General features: G+C 46.1%; 1 protein-coding gene across 4 annotated transcripts in view; it reads right to left on the bottom strand.

Moving 5' to 3' along the window:
* LOC143927410 (sialidase-3-like) overlaps positions 1 to 21,595 on the bottom strand; it is a 41,080-nt gene that overhangs the window by 5,756 nt on the left and 13,729 nt on the right. The gene's annotated exons all lie outside the window — the stretch shown is intronic.

Raw genomic sequence — 21,595 nt, 5'->3', positions numbered from 1 at the left:
AAAGAAAACAATGGTAAGAAGGCCATCAGTGATTTTCTCCAATTGTGGAGAAAAAAACAAAAACAAAAAAAACAATGTTCTTTAAGTCATCTACATACATTTCAAGTGTTTTAGCAATATGTATAGTAGATTCATACCTGCTTTTAATATGTAGGTACTGGGACAGGTCAATGGCAAAACATCTTTCAATTGTATGTAAACCCCGACTAAGAATTTCTATTACTGAATGAATTACTGTTTGGTCTACTTGCTGTCCGAGGAAGTTTTATCATTGTTCATACAAATGTTAAAATCAGCATTTGTACTAGAAAATTACTTTGAACCACCAAATATATATTTTCTGAAGGCAGGGGCCTTGTTTCTCAAATGCAAGTTTTCAGGGAAAAACACAAAAACGTTGTTTTAATGCACACAAACACAATAGAATATCCAATTTTTTTGTTAAAATATAAAAGATGATGTTGCTTCAAGTAGATAACAAACATGTCAAGATTTCAAATTGTGCACACCCGTTAAAAGGCGACAAACTACAGCGGAGGCTTAACTAGAACCTTCAGGGCCTCAGTGCAAGAAACCATGGAGGCCCTCCTGACCTCTGGCCAGAGCCCTTCCCTCCAAGGCTGGGGACCTTTACTTACATTGCGGGGACCTATCACGATCCCACAGCAGGATCTTTTCACAAGTTCTGCAGTGGGCCCCCTTCCTGCCATCTTGGGGCTCTATTACAGTGGCGGGATACCAGGGCCTGGTCAGAAGTGCGGCCTTTGTGACCCTGGTAGTTCCGCCATTGGTATCAGTAGTTTTTTATGTTTGTTATTTTTTTTATTTTTTTTACAATTTATTTTTTTTCTATTTTTTTTTAGGAGCCCTGTTGGGGGGGGGGGGGGGCTTTGGTGAAATATCAGGGGTGTAAACAGACCTCTGATGTTTCATATTTGAGACAGAAAAAGATGATTGAGGATACAGCCCTCAATCTCCATCTCTGCGGCATAAGCTGCACAGAATGAATGGACAGGAATAACTCTATACATTCTATTCTATACATTGCCTACCATTCATTCACAAATGAAAACATAGTAAACTAAATGCCTGTGAAAGGGAGACGATGAGAAGCAGGCTTTCAGCAGCTGCAGGAGGAAAATTAAGAGGATTGTTTCCCCTTTATGCCACCCCCGTGGCTCATCCTATCTAGGTGTACAGTGGAGCCACACAAGCTCCCTGGAGCATAAGGCTAGGTCGTAATTGCGATCCCTGTGACCCCTGTAGTTTCGCCCCTGAACTACATACACTACCTAAAATTGTCCATCGGTCACGCTTTAAAAGTCTTTACAGGCTGGAGATACTAGACAGGCCAACCTCATCATTTCAGTCTCCAATAAAGGGAGACTGGTGATGTCGATGTCAGGTAGTCAGTTCCTCCCCAGCATCAGTAAGTTCCAGATTGCCCTCCGCACTATCACAGTCCTATTATAAGTCACCTATCACCGCCATTACCAGTAAAAAATAAACAAATAAATAAATTCCAGTATATATACACCATAGTTTGTAGATGCGATCATTTTCATGCAAACTAAACAATATTCACTTATTGGGATATTTTTTTACTAAAGACATGTAGCAAAATAAATTTCGGCCTAAATTTATGAAGAAATTTGATTTTCTTTTTACATTTTATTGGATATATTTTATAGCAAAAAGTAAAAAATATATACCGTATTTATCGGCGTACAACACGCACTTTTTTCCCCTTAAAAGCAGGGGAAAATCGTGGGTGCGTGTTATACGCCGATCCCCCGAAATTCTGAGCCTCTGAGCGTCTTTCAGCCGCCTTCGGCTCTTCAAGGCGACTTTTGGCCGCCTTCGGCTCTTCTCGGCAGCTTTCGGACGTTCTCGGAAGGCTTTCGCCTGCCTTCGGCTCTTCTCGGCAAACGAAAGCTTCCGAGAACGGATGAAGGCGGCCGAAAGCTGCCCGAGAAGAGCGGAAGGCAGCCAGAGGCCTGCCGAGAACTACCGCACGCCGCCGAGATACACATCCGGCTCTGTATCTCGGCGGCTGCATTTTTTAAAAATAAAATAGACACGGCTGCAATGGGGGACAAGACTGCATAAGGCTGCAATGGTGGACAAGGCTGCATAAGGCTGCAATGGTGGACAAGGCTGCATAAGGCTGCAATGGTGGACAAGGCTGCAGATGACACTGATGGGCATATAAATGTAAGTTTTTTTTTTTCCCTTAAACTTCCCTCCTAAAAGTTTTTTCCTTAAAATTCCCTCCTAAACTTGGGGTGCGTGTTATACGCCGGCACGTGTTATACGCCGGCACGTGTTATACGCCGATAAATACGGTATATATATTTTTTCCAAATTTTCTGTGTTATCCTGTTTATATAATTTTAAAAAAATGTAAAAAAGCCAGCGGTGATCAAATACCACTAAAAGAAAGCTCTATTTGTGTTTCATTTGGATGCAGCATTGTATGACTGCGCAATTACCAATTAAAGTAGTGTATTGCTCAATAGCAAAAAAAAGCCCTGTGACGAAGGGGGTAAAATCTTCTGGCGCTCAAGTGGTTAAGCTAGCCATACTTCAGTAGAGTTTTATTTGATAATGGTCATTTTCAAAAGGTTTGTTAAATTTTCTAATGGTTGGTGTTGTCAGATCAGCGATTGTTTTTGACCGCAGTGATAAGGAAAGTCAAAAGTCTAAGCCCTTGTACACACGATGGGAGATTCCGACGGAATGTGTCCGATCGGAGCGATTTGTCGGATAATCCGACTGTGTGTGGTCTGCATCGGACTGTTTCCGTCAGAATATCCGTAGGACCAAATTTTCCAACTTGCCGGAAATATTTTCCGTCAAAATGCTCCGATCAGACATACTCTGATCATGTGTAGAGAATTCCGATCGGACAAAGTGCCACGCATGCTCAGATCAAATTCCTACATCAAAGCTATTGGCTACTAGCCTGAACGTAGTCCCATCGTAACGAAATTACGTCATCACGTTCCGAACGATCGGATTTTCCAACAAGTTTGTCCGACCGTGTGTATGCAACAGTTTCGGACAAGATCCGATGGACAGAATCTGACGGACAAAATCCGACGAATTTGGTTGTCGGAATCTCCGACCGTGTGTACAAGGGCTTACTGTGAACGTGATTGCAATGTGCAATTACATTCCCTTATATTCATCCCGAAATTACATTTTTCAGGACTTTTAGAAGAAATTTGTATTGTTGTCAAATGCTCTGGCGAATGATCTTCATGCAAACATTCACATGAAAATATAGTAGTGATGGTCGGCTTTAGTCTATGTTCAGCCAGACTATGTTTAGTCTATGTTCAGCCAGTTGCAATACGTATTGGCAGTGAGGCTGCATTCACACCTGAGCGTAGCGTTTTCAAGCGTTTTTTGCAGCGTTTTTTACAGCGATTCGCGGCGTTTACCGCGTTTTTTACCACGATTTGCTGCGAATTTGTGCAGGGCAAAAGGTCACCAATGTTAAAAGAAGAAAAACGCCCAAATCAGCCCGATTAGCGCGAAAAAAGGGTCCGGAACTTGTTTGAGCTTCAGGCGTTTGGCTTCAGGCGACTTGGAGTGGAGATGTGAACCATCTCCATTGAGAATAATGGATTTTTTCCCCTCCAGCGTTTTGTAGCTTCAGGCGTCAAGCTACAAAACGCTCAGGTGTGAATGGGGTCTGAAGTGCGCCATGCAGCCTTCTGTTAAAGAGTCCACTATATTGAAGGCGTGGATCTTCGCCTGTGGTCTACTCGCATGAATGTAAAATGAAAAATAGATTTTTACATTGTTTCAGAATGTTCTACAATTTTGTGAATCGCCGCAAAGCTTTGTGCTGGTGATTTGTCCAAAACAAAATTTCATTTTAGGTGAAGTGAGATTTTAAAGGTTAATGGCGGAGGCAAGATGCCAAGCAAGTGAGGAAGGGAAGAGATGGAATTGTTTATGGGATGTGGCGGATAGATTAAGCTGCTTCCTTCTCTCCGTGCATTCCCTGGCAGAGTTATGCCGCATGACTTCATATTTCTACTATTATAAACCAAACAAGCGTCAGGGCGCGGGAATGGAACCCTCATGGCCTCTGTTACCTTTTATGGAGTCCTCATTACCCTGCCTGCAGCAAGCCTATAATACAGATCCAGGCAAAAAAAAAAACAACATAAACCAATGTGAACTTATCTGTGTCTTATCTGCTAAAGCATTTGTAATTCTGCCCAGCCATGTTTGTGATTCATAGACCTCGTCCAGACAGCACAGCCAGGAGGGCGACACGGCACTCTGTTATAAAAAATAATAAGTGTCACCTCCCCACCCACAGCCTACTGATTGGACTATGAAGAGGCAGCAATGAATTGATGGGTCATCAACTCTGCTCATTCTCCCCTACAACATATGTGCATGCAGAAGAACCTGATTGTCTCCTAATTCTGCCCCTTCCTCAGCGGGAAGGGGTTAAAGTACACCTGTTAAGAGAGAATTGGGTTGGTTGCTGTGACAGACCTAACCAGGACAGGGGCTTTTGGAGGGGACTGCGGGTAGCCTCTTGCTTACTGACTATGGGCCGTGGCATTTGAGGGGGCTCTATTCTTTGGGATGCGTGTGCCTGAGGGACCTTTGGAGTGGTTTTGCTTCCGATTTGGGTCCATGTCTCCCCAAAACACACAGACTCTGAGAACTGGAGGACCCGGATACAAATTTGGGACCTCTGTGCCCAAATCAGCATTGGCTGCTTTAACCTCCCCCCAAGACTCAGACTCTGTTTATTGGGTGTCTTTCTCTCATGGTATAATTCCCCTATTCTGTTCCTCCTAGGTGTTAGTCCCCATTGTTAATTGAGTCACCTATTGTTTCTGTCTGCTAATCATCTTAAAGCGGTTCTTCACCCTAAAGGGGAAGTTCCGCTAGTATTATCCCCCCCCCTCCGGTGCCACAATCGGCACCTTTCGGGGGGGAGGGGGTGCAGTTACCTGGATAATCCAGGTAACTGCACCCACTTCCGGCCAGACCGCCGCATGGCTCCGCCCACCGCCGCATGGCTCCGCCCCCCCCCGTTGTGTTCTGGGAAACACACAGTTCCCAGAGACACAGCGGGGAACCAGCGCAGCGCGACTCGCGCATGCGCAGTAGGGAACCGGGCAGTGAAGCCCTCTTGCTTCACTTCCCGATTCCCTGACAGAGGATGGCAGCGGTGGCTGCAGCGAGACGAGCGATCGCTCGTCATCTGCCGCCGACATCGCTGGAACCTGGGACAGGTAAGTGTGATATTATTAAAAGTCAGCAGCTGCAATATTAGTAGCTGTTGGCTTTTAATATTTTTTTTTTTTGTGCAGCTCCTCTTTAAAGCTGTGACTAGCATTGTGTCCACTTTACCTTGTTACCGAACCATTGTGGGATGATTGTGTTTATCAGGGCTCAAAATTTCAAGTCCTGAGCTGGGCCTGACCTATCTAGCCCTTAAGATTTACCCGCCACCAGTTGCCCCACCCAACCCCTACCCTGCTCCACCTCTAATTCCGCCCCTAAACACACTCTTATAAATTATCTCATGAAAACACAGTGTTAAATGTTGCACTGCACAAGTGTGAACAAGCCCTTACATTGGTGTTCTCAGACCCCCCCTTCATATCCCAGACCCCCCCCCCTTTACATCAGTGCCCCCAGTCCCCCTTCACAGTACCCCCCCCCCCCCCCTTTACCTGCCCCATTACAGACCCCCCCCATCAGAGACCCCCCTCATCACAGACAAATCCATCACAGCCACCCATCACAGCCTGACTCATCATACACCACCCCATCCGAGCCCCCCCTTTTACAGACCATCCCAACACAGACTTCCCTCATCACAAACCATCCCATCACATCTCCCCCTATCACAGACCCCTCTCCATTACAGACTCCCCTCTCCATCACAGAACCCTCCCCCCCATATCACAGATGCCTCTCCATCACAGACCATCCCATCACAGATCCCCCCTATCACAGACCCTTCTCCGTCACAGATCCCCCCCTCACCCCAGACCACCCTCCCCCCTCATCACACAGACCCCTCAATCACAGATCACAGCTGTACTCCCCCCTTCCCCCCTCTACCTTATTTACACAAGACGGGAAGCATGGCAGGTCTGAACAAAGGGTGGGACTTTTCATGTGTAAGGCAATTGAATGATTGCTGGGACTGCCTTGCTGTCTACTTACCACTCACCTGCTTCTTAAGTTAAAAAGTCCCGTCCTTTGTCCGAACTCATCATGCTTTCCAACTTGTGTAAATAAGGTAGGGGAGGGAAGGGTGGGCAGGGGGGTTCTGTGATCTTATGGAAGGGACAGACTTGCCATGCCTGCTGGGCCAGGTGGAGGAAAGCCGCACATCTGATCTGGTGCCGGTGCCCCCAACCACAATGAGGCTCCACGCTCGCATTTTGAGGGCTGTGTTTATGTTTATGTTAGCTGTTCATGAGATGTACGGAAGATATAACTGTTTACAGTTTGCATTGTTTAGGATAATTTGATCAAGCTCTTATTTGATTTTGTATGCTATATATATTCTGTGTGAGTTTACAATAAATTCAGTTCCTGTTTGCACCTAAGCTAGTGTCATCTAGTTCTTGGGTGCAATTCTCAGCTATAATACCTGGTTCCTGGTTCCAGAGTGGGGGAAGCTGTATCTTGGTGGAGGCACCCAAGTGGGGTGCCAGTTGGTCCATCACAGTTGCCATTGCTACAGTAATTTCTCATTTGAGAATGCTACTTGCCTGGCTTTTATGCTCATGATTTGGCTTCAGTCACTGACCTGGTAAATTGTAAGTACAGTGATTAGGAATTCTCACATTCATTTACAACATGCTTGTTGCTGCTCCATAATATAAAAGCACTGAACCCAGATGCAGCCAGGCAACTAGAAAGAATACCAGCCCCCCCCCCCCCCCCCATACATCTTGCATGTAGTGTGTTTTGCACACATACAAAAATGCTGATTGTTTTTTGTTTTTTTACACAAAAATGCACCTAAAATCCCAAATTATTTTAAAGAAGGGATCCTGCAGAATAAAATGGTGGTTGTTGCAATTTTGTCATACAATATTTGCTCTTTTGTTTATTGAATCTATATTTGTAGTAAAAAATACACTCAAATCAATTTTAGTGCACACATACACAACATAATACCCATGTTGTTGTTAACATGTAAAAGTAGAGGCTGTGTTGAGTAAACAGATGCCAAACATATTAAGTCTCAAAATTGCATGTGCATGAAATGGTGAAAACTACAGTATCATTCTCCTTTGGTGACACTTTGAAATCCATTACAGCTCATCAGTTTTACCGGCCCCAATTGCTTCTACATATAGTGTAAGGTGCCCCCCACCCCTCTGTTTGCCTTCCCGCCATGAGTTATGGGATTATCATTACCTCCTGCACGTCCGGGACTTCCATGCTGGGTGTCAGAATCAAGAGCAATGGGAGATCAGCAAACATCCATACACTGATCTACCCTAGGTAGTATGAACCCAGAAGTGGTCAGCTGTGAGCACTTCCAGATTCAGAGCTGTCCAGCTCCTGTGACTGTGGCCAGGGAGGAAGCAATTCAAGCACAGACTGTGCTCACTCAGCATCAGCACATTGCATTAGCAGAGATCACTCTCACTTTCTACCAGGTTTAGTAGGGTGCGGAAAGGTCATAATTTATTTGATAATGTTTTATTGGCTGTCTGTGCATTCCAATCCTAGTGACAACCACTTCCCCGATCTGGTGTAAAAGGAAGTATAAGATAATAATCTTCTCAATTGGGTCACAGACAGACAAAGATGGCTTTAAACATTTTTCCACCAGGTCCATACATCGTACGGGCCTGACAGCGGGGGGTTTTACAAACACTTCTGGTCGCTACAGAAATTGGGATTGTGTGTGTAGCACTAACCCCCGAAGGAGCTGCTGGTTATTTTTGGGCTTACCGTTACCTTCCTTTCTCCTTACACGTCTAGGGGATGTCCCGTGGTAGATGACCCAGTAACTTGAGACTGACAATAGATCCACTTGAATGGATTTTATTTGCAAACTTAAACCATTGAACAGTGTTTTAACTTGGGATCAGAGGGTTGGAAAGGAAAGTTCAGGTTCTCTCAATGTCAAAGTCCAAAAACGTTAAAGAATGTTAAAGAACATGCTTACTTTGACTGGATCCAGAGAATAGCCATTCACAGCTGGATGAACACTCAGGTTGGACAGTCCATCTCTCACAAGGCCTAGCAGCCAACAAGGTGCTTAAGTCTTTGTCACATAGGGAAACCAAGCTGTAGAACACTTGTAGGATACCTGGATCTTTCAGCCTGCTTGGCGATATCCACAAGACCGGATTCTTTCGGCAACTTCAGCCCTTCCAGACTCTTGTTAAGAAAACCAAGCCGTGCGTGGTGTTCTTCTAAAGAGTCCTCCCCTGGAATGCTTGAAGTATAATGGGTCTCATCCGAACTGAGACGGCACCCAACCACCTCAGAATCCTCCTTTAGTTTCCTTGCCTTGGGCTAGCCAGCCCAGAGGCATTAAAGTTGGGTGGATCCACACCCCAGCCTTCCTGGGGGCTGGTCAGGAGGACCAGGAACATGTAATCAGCACAACATACTGGACCAGAACCCCGAATCACGTGATGTTTCTATCTTAAATACCCTCGCCCAGAGGGCACAGCAAGAGTGCCACTCCCACTGACCTGGCTCCGAAAGAGAGTAACTTAAATGCCTGACCAGACCATAGTTCCACGCCTGCCACCCGAGACAATGCCCCCTGTGGCCAGGCTGAACATCTCACAGTCCAGTCAGACTGGTACAGAAGTCAAATTTAGACAAATAATACCCAAACCTAACTGTAGTTTGGGTAAAGTTTAGTTTACATGTGTATATATCTGGCACGCTGATTTTTGGCTTTTAGATGGAATCGATCCGGTAGCTAGGCCAGCAATCAGCTTGTCAGGTATACACACAAAATTGGCTCTGGCAGCACTTTTCTTCAATAAAAAATCACTGTAAAAGAAACAGTCTTTATCAGGTCAGAAGAAGCTGTGTGCCGATTCTCTAGGAAGAGAGGGAATTTGCGATATACTTTAGCTGCTTGGCGATTTTTCATCAAAACCCGAGACTGGAAAATCCATGGAAAACAGAAGGATGGGAAGTCTGATAGGTAGAAATAAACTCAAATCGCGAAATTGTGATATAAAATTTGAGAATAAATTCAAAAGATCTACAACCGTTCTGTGTCATTCAGTCCACGATCAGACACCCCCCCAACCTTGACATTCCTTCACAGGCTACATCTCCTCCATACTTTATCCTTACACTGTGTATAAACTTCAACATTCTTCACTGATAAAATACATGGAGTATGTATACAATCATATCTTCATGTTACACCCGGGACTGCCTTCCTATTAGGCAACTGTAGGCACTGAGCCAGTCATGTAGGAAAATGGGTTGCGGGCAATGCTGTTACAATGGGGCCCCGCTGATGGGGGCGTGATATGATGGCGCCCGCTCCCTTTTACTGCCCGCATTTGCACCTGTGTCAGTTAACTTGTGGCTTGTATTGATGACAGTAGTAGTTGAGCTCCTTCTGACTTGCAATTGACCTGCTGCAAGTGGGATTTGCACACTTGTATAGGAATGCAAAATCTGTGTGAAGAGAACATGAGCTTGTTGATACCGGCCCATAAAGGGTTAGTAAATCCTTCTTTTGCAGAAAGGCAGGTTTTGTTTTGTCTCTTTTGTCACCAATGCTTCTACCTGTCAGCAGAGAAGATTGGGAGAGCTGAATAATTAGCACATACACTATATTGTCAAAAGTATTGGGGCACCTGCCTTTACACACATAAACTTTAACCACTTGCTTACTGGGCCCTTAAACCCCCCTCCTATCCAGACCAATTTTCAGCTTTCAGCGCTGATGCACTTTGAATGACAATTGCGCGGTCATGTAACACTGTGCCCAAATTTAATTTTTAGCATTTTTTTCTGCCAAATAGAGCTTTCTTTTTGTGGTATTTGATCACCTGTGCAATTTTTTGATTTTTTTTGTTAAAATTTTTTTTTTTTTTTTGTATTTTGTTATAAAATTTAAATTTTTGTCAGTCATTGATTTATGCTGAGGCAGCACTGATGGGCACCAATAAGTGGCAGTGATGGGCACTGATGGGTGGCAGTAATGGGCACTGATCGGTTACACTGATAGGCAGCACTTCTAGGTGGCACTGATTGGCACCACTGGTGGGCATTGATAGGTGGCACTTGTGGGCATTGGACTCTATGGACACCGAATGCTGGACTTGGGAGCATGCCTGCAAGGTAACCCCCCGAGAGAGCGCTTCTCCCAGGGGGTTATCTGATGTGAGGAGGAGCTGTGAGAGCAACTGTGTGACCCCAGAAGAGCAGGCTCGGGGCCACTCTGTGCAAAACGAGCTGCAGAGTTGAGGTAAGTATGATATGTTTGTTATTTAAAAAAGAAAAAAAAAAAAAAACCTTTATGCCGCGTACACACGATCAGACTATCTGGCAGACTTAGTCTGGCTAACAACCCGCCAGACTTTGCAGCAATCTGTGAACTAAACTGGGGGTGTCATTAACAAAGTTAGTGTGAACTGCCTGTGGGAGGGATGTGATGCACGATTCCATCGCTGGTTCCCACATCGCACATATGTGAACCCAGGGTAATGACATCCCAGTCTTAATCAGTAGGGTTGAATATTGAGTTGGCCCACCTTTTGCAGCTATAACAGCTTCACCTCTTCTGGGAAGGCTGTCCACAAGGTTTAGGAGTGTGTTTATGGGAATGTTTGACCATTCTTCCAGAAGCACATTTGTGAGGTCAGGCACTGATGTTGGACGAGAAGGCCTAGCTCGGAGTCTCTGCTCTAATTCATCCCAAAAGTGTTCTATCAGGTTGAGGTCAGGACCAGTCAAGTTCCTCCACCCCAAACTCAATCATCCATGTTTTTATGTACCTTGATTTGTACACTGGTGCGCAGTCATGTTGGAACAGGAAGCGGCCATCTCCAAACGGTTCCCAAAAAGTTGAAATTGTCCAAAATGTCTTGGTATGCTGACGCCTTAAGAGCTCCTTTCACTGGAACTAAGAGGCCAAACCAAACCACTGAAAAACAACCCCGCACCATCATCTCCCCTCCCCCAAATGATTTGGACCAGTGCACAAAGCAAGGTCCATAAAGACATGGATGAGCGAATTTAGGGCGGAGGAACGTGACTGGCCTGAACAGAGTCCTGACCTCAACCCGATAGAACACCTCTGCAGTGCCTGACCTCACAAATGCGCTCCTGGAAGAATGGTCAATAGGGATGAGCCGAACACCCCCCGGTTCGGTTCGCACCAGAACTTGCGAACGACCCCCGCGTTCGGTACGAACGTTAGAACCCCATTGAAGTCTATATGCAAGATAGTGTCCTAAAAAGGGTTTGGCGACCTGCCTCCTGCCTCAGGGGACATGGGTCACTGCAAAAAAAAGTTTTAAAAACTGCCGTTTTGGCGGGAGCACTGATTTTAATGACGATTAAAGTGAAAAAAAAAAAAGTGAAATATTCCTTTAAATATGGTGCCTGGGGGGTGTCTGTAGTATGCCTGTGAAGTGCCACGTGTTTCCCGTGTTTAGAACAGTCCCTGCACAAAATGACATTAAACGGAAATAACACCATTTAAAACTGCTTGCGGTTTTAATGTTATATCTGGTTCCTGCAATATGGTTGAAAATCATTGAGAAACATGGCATGGGTAGCCCTCCCTGCCCATTACCAGCCTATTTGGGTCTTGTACGCATATTAGGGGGAACCCCGTACCCATATTAAAAAAAGGAAATGCGTGTGGCCCCCAGGCCCTATATACTCAGAACAGCAGTATACAGGCGGTGCAAACAAGACAGGGACTGTGTAGGTTTGTTGTGTTAAGTTGAATCTGTTTGTCATTTTCAACCGGTACATTTTTAAAGTGTAGCTCCAGTCAAAAAAACTATCTTTAAGCTTTTTGGAAAACATAGGGAAGGGTTATCACCCCTGTATAATTTGTTTTGTCGTCCATCTTTTTTCATCTCACTTGCTGCTGTCTCCTTGCGTTTGCAAGTAGGAGATGTTTGTAAGTTGGATGTTTGAAAGTAGGGGCCTGCCCTTTATTATAGCGGTATGTACTGGGTACAGAGCACGCAGACAGCACGCACTATCTCCTAACACTACTGACTGCAAGCTCTATTATTAACCACTTGTTAGCCCAATGTTTGCATAAAGTGAAAGATGAAGTTATGCTGAGTAAATAGATATCAAACATGTCACTCTTCAAAATTGCACATGCCCGTGGAATGGCGCCAAACGTCGCTACTTAAAAAATCCCCATAGGCGACGCTTTAAATATTTTTTTACTGGTTACATGTTTTGAGTTGCAGAGGAGGTCTAGGACTAGAATTATTGCTCTCGCTCTAACATTCTCGGCGATACCTCACATGTGTGGCACATGCGAGCACATGGGGACATGGGCGCTTTAATTTTTATTTTATTTTTTTATTGTTCATTTTACTTTATTTATTTTAGTTTGACATTTTTTTTCCCAAAAATATATTTTTGATCACTTTTATTCCTATTACAAGAAATGTAAACATCCCTTGTAATAGGAATATGGGGTGACAGGTCCTCTTTACAGTGAAATCTGGGGGGTCAATATGACCCCACATCTCACCTCTAGGCTGGGAAGCCTGAAATAAAAAATAAAAAAAAGATTCTGGCTTTGATCGTACTGGCGAGTTGGTAGAAGCACCGGAGGGCGGTGAGGGGTGGGGGGCGTCTATGGCTGGGTATTTCAGGGTATCACCCGAGTATGGCTGGGTATCTCTGAGTATGGCTGGGTATGGCAATTTATGGCAGGGTATTACGGGGTATTGGCGGGGTACTACAGAGTAATAGCAGGGTACTGCAGAGTATTGGGGGTACTGCAGAGTAATGGCGGGTACTGCAGAGTATTGGGGGGTACTGCAGAGTAATGGGGGTTACTGCAGAGTAATGGGGGGTACTGCAGAGTAATGGCAGGGTACTGCACTGCAGAGTAATGGCGGGGTACTGCACTGCAGAGTAATGGCGGGGTACTGCAGAGTAATGGCGGGGTACTGCAGAGTAATGGCAGGGTACTGCACTGCAGAGTAATGGCGGGGTACTGCACTGCAGAGTAATGGCGGGGTACTGCAGAGTAATGGCGGGGTACTGCAGAGTAATGGCAGGGTACTGCACTGCAGAGTAATGGCAGGGTACTGCACTGCAGAGTAATGGCGGGGTACTGCACTGCAGAGTAATGGCGGGGTACTGCAGAGTAATGGCGGGGTACTGCACTGCAGAGTAATGGCGGGGTACTGCACTGCAGAGTAATGGCGGGGTACTGCAGAGTAATGGCGGGGTACTGCAGAGTAATGGCAGGGTACTGCACTGCAGAGTAATGGCAGGGTACTGCACTGCAGAGTAATGGCGGGGTACTGCAGTGCAGAGTAATGGCGGGGTACTGCAGAGTAATGGCGGGGTACTGCAGAGTAATGGCAGGGTACTGCAGAGTATGCACTGGTATTGCAGAGTATTGGCAGGGAATTGAGGGGTTAAATTCGGTGAGCAGCGATGTGGGCACTGCAGATGCAGCCCACATCGCTGCGGACACCGATCTCTTTCCCCTCCGCTGTACCGATCGGTACAGAAAGGGGAGGGAGGAACAGGCGTCATAACATGACGCCGGTTTGTTTCCAAGTGATCACTCCGTCATTTGACGGAGCAATCACGTGGTAAACGGCCGCTATGAGCGGCCGTTTACCGTGATGCGCCGGGTCCTATGGACCCGGCGGTCACGGATGCTCTCGAGTGCGCACACCTCGGGGCACGCGAGAGCAGAATTCTGGGAGGCCGTTAATTAACGGCCTCTCTGAGTTAAACAACCGCCCTGAAGCCGTTAATCGGCAATGGGCAGTTGTTAAGTGGTTAAAGCTAGATCACTAGCTATATAGGTGAGGTGAATATAGTGGTGTATACTGCAGTCAGGGCACAGACAACAACCACTACACAGCAGCAAGATAGGAAATCAGCCAAAAACGATTGGTGTGTACTGTGTTGAAGGTACACAGAACACCCACTGCTTCAGATGCAAAGTAACACACTACAGGAGGCCGCCTTAAAGGCGGCCTTATATAGTGTGGGGCGTGCACTACACAGCCTGAGCTATGATTGGCCACAGGCAGGATGCCTGTGGCCAATCATGGCTCTCCTCGCTGCCGGCGCTGCGATTGGCCAAGCATGCGGGGTCACAGTGCATGCTTGGCCAATCATCGGGCAGCAATGCACTGCGCCAACGCAGTGCATTGTGGTCTGCGCGCGCGTCACTCGAATTTTGACGCGAACGGCCAAAACGTTCGGAATTCGCCGAACGCACGAACAGCCAATGTTCGAGTCGAACATACGTTCGACTCGAACACGAAGCTCATCCCTAATGGTCAAACATTCCCATAGACACACTCCTAAACCTTGTGGACAGCCTTCCCAGAAGAGTTGAAGCTGTTATTGCTGAAAAGGGTGGGCCAACTCAATATTGAACCCTACGGGCTAAGATTGGGATGACATGTCCTGTTTGCTCTTCACCCCTCGGGGGCTGGGATCCCGATTAGCGCCCCACTTCACCCAGTTTAAATATCTGGGGGTAATAATCCACAGAGACCTGTCCTGATTCATACCCCTTAATCTTGACCTGGTTCTGTCTTCACTGAGGCGACAGTGCTCGGGTTGGAAGACTTTGCCTCTTCCCCCAGTGGGCAGAGTTAACTTGATTAAGATGACGGTCCTGCCCAAGTTCACCTATTTGTTTCGGCAAATTCCAGTGCATATTTCCCAGACCTTCTTTCGGAAGTTAAATAGTCTGATTATTTCCTTTATCTGGAACGGCGGCACCCCGAGGATAGCGCAGAGCACGCTTCAGCTTCCGCTCTCTTTGGGGGGTTTGGCTTTACCGTGCTTTGTGAAATACTATTGGGCCGCAGTCTTGGTAACGGTATGGTGGTGGCTGTTGGATGAGCCGGTGAACCCTGCGGCTACCCTTGAGGCGGCACTCTTGGGCTCATACTCCGAACTCCGGAGTCTGGTCCACAGAAGCCCTAAGTCCAATCCCGGGGTTACCTCCTCGATGCAGACCACGCTGAGGGTTTGGGATGTAGTTAGAGCTAGAATAGGGAAACCGCATAGTTGGTCCCCCGATACTCCGCTGGGGGGGAACCCGCGACTGCCCCACTTTCGAACCATTCCGGACCCGATGTTGTGGGCCCGGAGTGGTATCAAAACCTTGGCGGATGTTTCCTCTCTGCAGGGGTTGCTTCCATATGATGAACTGAAACGTAGGCACGGGCTACCTAACTCCATGTTTTTTAGATACATACAGCTCCGGCATGCCTACCGCACACAGTTTCCATGTGCTATCGCTCTAGAGGCGACCCCTGTGGAGACCATTCTGGCCCTCCCGAATGAAAAGAAAACGCGGTCGACCCTATATGCTGTGCTAAATAGTATTGATACTTCTGTTGTGTCCCGTCTGTTCTCCAGATGGCAACGGAATATACCGGAATTAGCGGAGGATGATTGGGAGGAGGGTGTCCAGCAATATCTACCCCTTATGATCTCTAGAGACAGATACACCCAACTTAGATTTATCGACCGAGCTTACTACTCCCCAGACCGTTTAGCCAGAATTTATCCTAATAGAACTGGTATGTGTCCTAAATGTGGCTTGGCCTCTGGCATGTTCTTCCATATTGTCTGGTCCTGTGTGCACTTACAGGCCTTCTGGAGGGGGGTGGCGTCGGAGATCGGCTCTATAGGCCGATTCGATGTCCCCTGTGATCCACTACCCCTTTTATTAGGGATTGTGGACACGCTCCCAGCCCCGCAGGCTAAAAAACAATTTGTATTCTATTCAGCCTTTTATGCTAGGAAAGCTATCCTAATCAAATGGCAGGACCCTAGCCCCCCAACGGTTTCCCAATGGAGAGCCCTGATCGATGCGGCCTTGCCGCTCTATAAGATGACGGATCTAGGAAGAAACTGTCCCAATAAATTTGATAAGATATGGGGCCCCTGGATCAAAGAGAGACCACTCCCTTAATCATTGAGCTCCAGACGGTGTAGGAATCTCTAGCTGGGAAGGTGGTAGTGGTGGGGAGTTGAGTAGGAATGATTTGTGTTCGATATAGATGTTGGTATCCCACCCGTGATGATGTGTAGCCCACGGATCTTACTCTCTGAGTGCAATTCCAGCTTACTGGAAACACTGCCTAAATATATGTTGTAATCAGTTATGTTGATATGCTGCTTAGCCCAAATTTGACTTTTTATTTCTCTTGTTGTACCACTGTAAACTGCCATAACTATCACTGTTGAGATTGTACCACTGTTCTGACATGTACTGTGCAAAAATTTAATAAAAACTTTATGTTAAAAAAGATTGGGATGACATTAAAGTTCACGTGTGTGTAAAGGCAGGTGTCCCAATACTTTTGATAATATAGTTTAGATGTCAGGCATTTAGAACTCAGACCTGAAACTCAAAGGACTAATTACAGGATCACAAAATAGTCACTCTTATCATACAACCGTATAGCATTGGGACATGGATGGGCTGATATATTGCTTTTTTACTGGTTTCCCGTAACGCATTTCAACACAAATATACATGTTTAGATTCATCTGAAGTGTAAATCCTCGTACACACGATCGGATTTGGGAATTGTGTGATGACAGACTGTTTGCCTAAAGTCTGACCGTTAGTATGCGCCATCAGACAACTGTTGGCCAACTTTCCACCAACAAATGTTGGATGGCAGGCTAGTAAATTTTTGTCAGACAATGGTCTGTTGTCATATATTCATATGGTCAGTACACAAGTCCATCACACAAAAGTCCAAAGTACAAACACTCATGCTCATAATCAATGCTCACCAAACATGAAATTAGCAGAAGGTGCCCAAAGGGTGGCTCTCAAGAGCTGAAATTCCACGTAGTACGTCACTACGTTCGTGTTTGTTGGCCAAAAAATGTGTACTGTTTGTATCCAAGAGAAGATCCAGGCACGCACCCTTCGGACAAAAGTATGTTGCTTTGTCTGCGGAAAATCCGATCGCATGTACAAGGCTTTAAGCTGTGTTGTGCTGGCTGTATAACAGACAAACACATTGCTTTTTTATCTTTATATCTGTGATGGATCAGACAGATGATGTCATTGGGTTTGTCCCTGGCTCCTGCCAACTATTCAGCATATAATTTGTGGCGGTGTGCAAACCCACACAGGTGCCACATCCACTAAATGGTATTCTATGGGATTGTTCAGGGAAGTTATAAAAGGCGTGGAGTCATTTTTAACTACTGTTGTTAAACCTATTTTTTAAGTGGAAGTTTTTTTATTTTCTACATTCTTTGTGTGTATTATAGATTGTACAATCCATTTGTAAGATGTATGGTCAGCTATAAAGCAAAAATCTATGTAAAAAAAAAAAAAAAAAAAAAAACACACCCAATGCCTCATTGCCCTGAGCCTCCACTTCACTATAAAAAAATAAATAAAATCATAACAAAAAAAAAATAAAAAATACATCCAAACATTTTTACTTCTGACCAATGACATCAGTGGTCCTTCCTCTTCCCTCCAACGGTGGATGGTCGCTACTGCTGCACTGGTCATCCTCACGTAACGTTGTGCAAGTTCCACTCAGTGCTACTCTGAGCACAGGCTGCATGATGGTGTCGCTCCTAGAAGCAGGTCCATGGCAACCTGGGCTCAGAGGAAGTGGGCTGCATGACCCTGGCCACCATGAGGACATCTAGTGGCATAAAGGAATTACTGAGAGGGAAAGCTCTGGATTGCCTGTGAATATTGCAGTAAAAACTGCTGCTTTTGTGTTTACTTATACTGGGCCGGCGGGGATACCACTATTCTGGGGATCTTCCAAGTGCGATACCCCCACCCTATTGGGCGATTGGCTAAGCTCTAACTTGAGAGCTCCCAAACAGGAGATATCTTTGTGTTGGGGTTCACCCTAATGTGAAAAGGCATCTCAATTTCTACCTGGTGACCAGCAAACCTCCCAAGATTGAGAATATCCAAGAGAATCTCCAAGATTTGTTGGAGGGGTGGTGTTAAGTGTACAAGGCGATACATCAGGCTCTGGGGAATGTGCTTTATAGATATCAACATTTGTACCTTCTGTTTGGGGCACTTCTGCACCCTTATACATGTACTATAATCGGAGCTCTATGGTTTACCCATCTATACGTCCTATATTCTCTACCAGCCTCCCATGACCTTATATCTACTTACCGTATATACTCGAGTATAGGCCGACCCGAGTATAAGCCGAGGCCCCCAATTTACCCCCAAAAAACTGGGAAACCTATTGACTCGTGTATAAGCCGAGGGTGAGATATGCCTGTCCATCCCTGTGTGTGTGTCCATCCATCCATCCATCCCTGTGTGTGTGTGTGTCCATCCATCCCTGTGTGTGTGTGTGTCCATCCATCCATCCATCCCTGTGTGTGTGTCCATCCATCCATCCATCCCTGTGTGTGTGTGTGTCCATCCATCCATCCATCCCTGTGTGTGTGTCCATCCATCCATCCCTGTGTGTGTGTCCATCCATCCATCCATCCCTGTGTGTGTGTGTGTGTCCATCCATCCATCCATCCCTGTGTGTGTGTCCATCCATCCATCCATCCCTGTGTGTGTGTGTGTGTGTGGCCTTGTGTGTCCAGCCTACCTGTGTCCCGAGCCTCCGTCCGGTCCCGAGCCTCCGTCCGGTCCCGTCCCGTCCCGAGCCTCCGTCCGGTCCCGTCCCGTCCCGAGACTCCGTCCGGTCCCGTCCCGTCCCGAGCCGAGCCTCCGTCCGGTCCCGTCCCAGGATCACCGCTCTTCGTCGGCGCCCATTCCCCTGTTCAAATGCCGCGCCTCCCTGTCTGTGATAGGCGGAACACAATTTCCCAGCAGCCTGTGTTCCGCCTATCACGGACATCGTCTCATCCTCGTCCGTAGTACGAGGATGAGACGATGTCCGTGATAGGCGGAACACAGGCTGCTGGGAAATTCAGTGTTCCGCCTATCACAGGCGAAGGCGGAGCCGGAGGCGCGGCTTTTGAATTATAGAATGGCCGCTGTCTGTCTGCTCGACACGCTGATCGAGCAGGCAGACAGCGATGACTCGAGTATAAGCCGAGGGGGGCACTTTCAGCCTCAAAAAAGAGGCTGAAAATCTCGGCTTATACTCGAGTATATACGGTACTCTCCTTGTGATTCCGCATACACACGTCGAACTCCGAAGGTTTTTCCAACGGAATTCCGCTGAAACTCTCTTGCGTACACACGTTTACACCAAAGTCCGATCATTAAGAACGCGGTGACATACAACACTAGAAAAAGGAAGTTCAATAGCCAGTAGCCAAAAGCCTCCGTCTTGTACTTGCTTCAGAGCATGCATCATTTTGGTCCGTCGGAACAGCATACAGACGAGCGGTTTTCCCGATAGGAGTTGGTTCCGTCGGAAATATTTAAAACATGTTCTATTTCTAGATCCGTCAGAATTTTCGTAAAAAAAAGTCAGATGAGGCATACACACGATCGGAATATACGATGAAAAGCTCCCATGTAACTTCTTCTGTTGGACATTCCGCTCGTGTGTACGTGGCAATAGAGTGGTCAGACATTTTGGCTAGCTTGGTTTTTGGGCCTCCACTGGCCCAGTGTTGGTAGAATTGGACCTCATTCGTCATCTGGTATCTTTTGGTCTCTCTCTCTGGAGGCCTCTGTATGCCCCTGTGTCCACCCCCAGGATTTGTTCTCGCCCATTATCTATTTTTTCAAGGTCAATCCACCCACCCAATCTGTCCCGAGGAAGCAAATAAGTTTTGTGAAATGCGTTGACAAGCATGCATGGAGGAGTTGTGGACCTGACTCTTGATATCCACTCACATTTCCTTCTATATTGATGGACTTCTATACGTCTTATATGATTGCATCTATGACTTCATGTCTGTATTTGTAATCTTTTGACCCACTGTTGAGTAGAGCAGTGGTTCTCAACCCTGTCCTCAAGTACCCCCAACAGGCCATGTTTGCAGATTTTCCTTGATCTTGCACAGGTGCTTTAATTCAGAGTCTATGGCTTGGTATTTTGGACAGCTATTTTATCTAAGAGAAATTCACAAAACATGGCCTGTTGGGGGTACTTGAGGACAGGGTTGAGAACCACTGGAGTAATAATAAAATACAGAATTGTGTCATGTGTGTTGTCCCTTTTTTAACAATAATTGTAATAAGGTTTGTATTCTGTTATGAGTACTGCCTCATGATGTGCCCATTCTACTTCCTCAACCCGTTTTCTACTTACATAGTTACATAGTAGGTGAGGTTGAAAAAAGACACAAGTCCAACCTATGTGTGTGATTATATGTCAGTATTACATTGTATATCCCTGTATTTTGCAGTCATTCAGGTGTTTATCTAATAATTTCAATAAACTATCAATGCTCCCTACTGAGACCACCGCCTGTGGAAGGGAATTCCACATTCTTGCCACTCTTATGCTGCGAACAGACTATCGGAATTTCCGACAACCAAACCGTGGATTTATTTCCGACGGATCTTGGCTGAAACTTGTCTTGCATACACATGGTCGCACAAATGTTTTTGGAAATTCCGATCGGCTAGACTAGAAAAAGGAAGTTCAATAGCCAGTGCGCAACCCTTTGGGCTCCTTCTGCTAATCTCGTGTTAGTAGAAGTTTGGTGAGAGACGATTTGCGCTTTTCAGCCTCGTGCTTTTCCGATCATTACTGCTCTTCAGTTTGTGCTTGTGGGTTTGTATCTAGTTTTCAGTGCGTGTAGTCAGTTCGCATCTGGTTTTCAGTGTGTGCTATTTCTAGTACCTATCTGATCTTCAGTGCATTCTTGTCCGCTCATTTCTGATTTTCGGCTCGTTCTTCTCAGGTTCTTTCTTATTTTGTGCGTTCTGTTAGTTCATTCTGACCAGTCGACTGTTTTGAAGCCATGTTGCGGTTACGTACTCGTCATAGAGATCGTGCTATGCGGGGGCTTGGTGTTGGGGTTCTTACTTTGACCCAAGCCCAATTGCTGAAGCCACAGATCCCCACGACAAACATCAACTATGTGAAAGCCAAAATTGGTTGCCTGAGGAGCACATATAATAGGGAGCTAAGGTCCAGGATTCTCTTAGATCAGGAGCAGATGACGTTTATGTCCCCAGGCTCTGGTACTGCAACAGACTGCAGTTTTTGTCAAACCAGACTGAAATCAGGCCATAACTCTCAACCCTTCCTTCCACATCAGATGAGGCTTCAGAAGACCAACCTGGGCCTTCCACCCAGGAAGAAGATGTGGAGGAGCCCAGCTTGAGTCAGGCATAGCATTGTTTAACATATTTCTGAAAACTGTGTTTGATTGATGAACAATAAAACTAAAAATATGTCCCATTTTCATACACAGGAAAGCCTCAGCCAGGGGGAGGCTGTGGAAAGTGGCAGCCACA

The sequence above is a fragment of the Lithobates pipiens genome, unplaced genomic scaffold (assembly GCF_037356315.1).
Source record: "Lithobates pipiens isolate NorthernLeopardFrog02 unplaced genomic scaffold, aLitPip1_a1.2 Scaffold_23, whole genome shotgun sequence".
NCBI classification, from domain to species: domain Eukaryota; kingdom Metazoa; phylum Chordata; class Amphibia; order Anura; family Ranidae; genus Lithobates; species Lithobates pipiens.
Note: the sequence above shows the minus strand (reverse complement) of the source record. Positions and strands in the feature narration are given on the sequence as shown.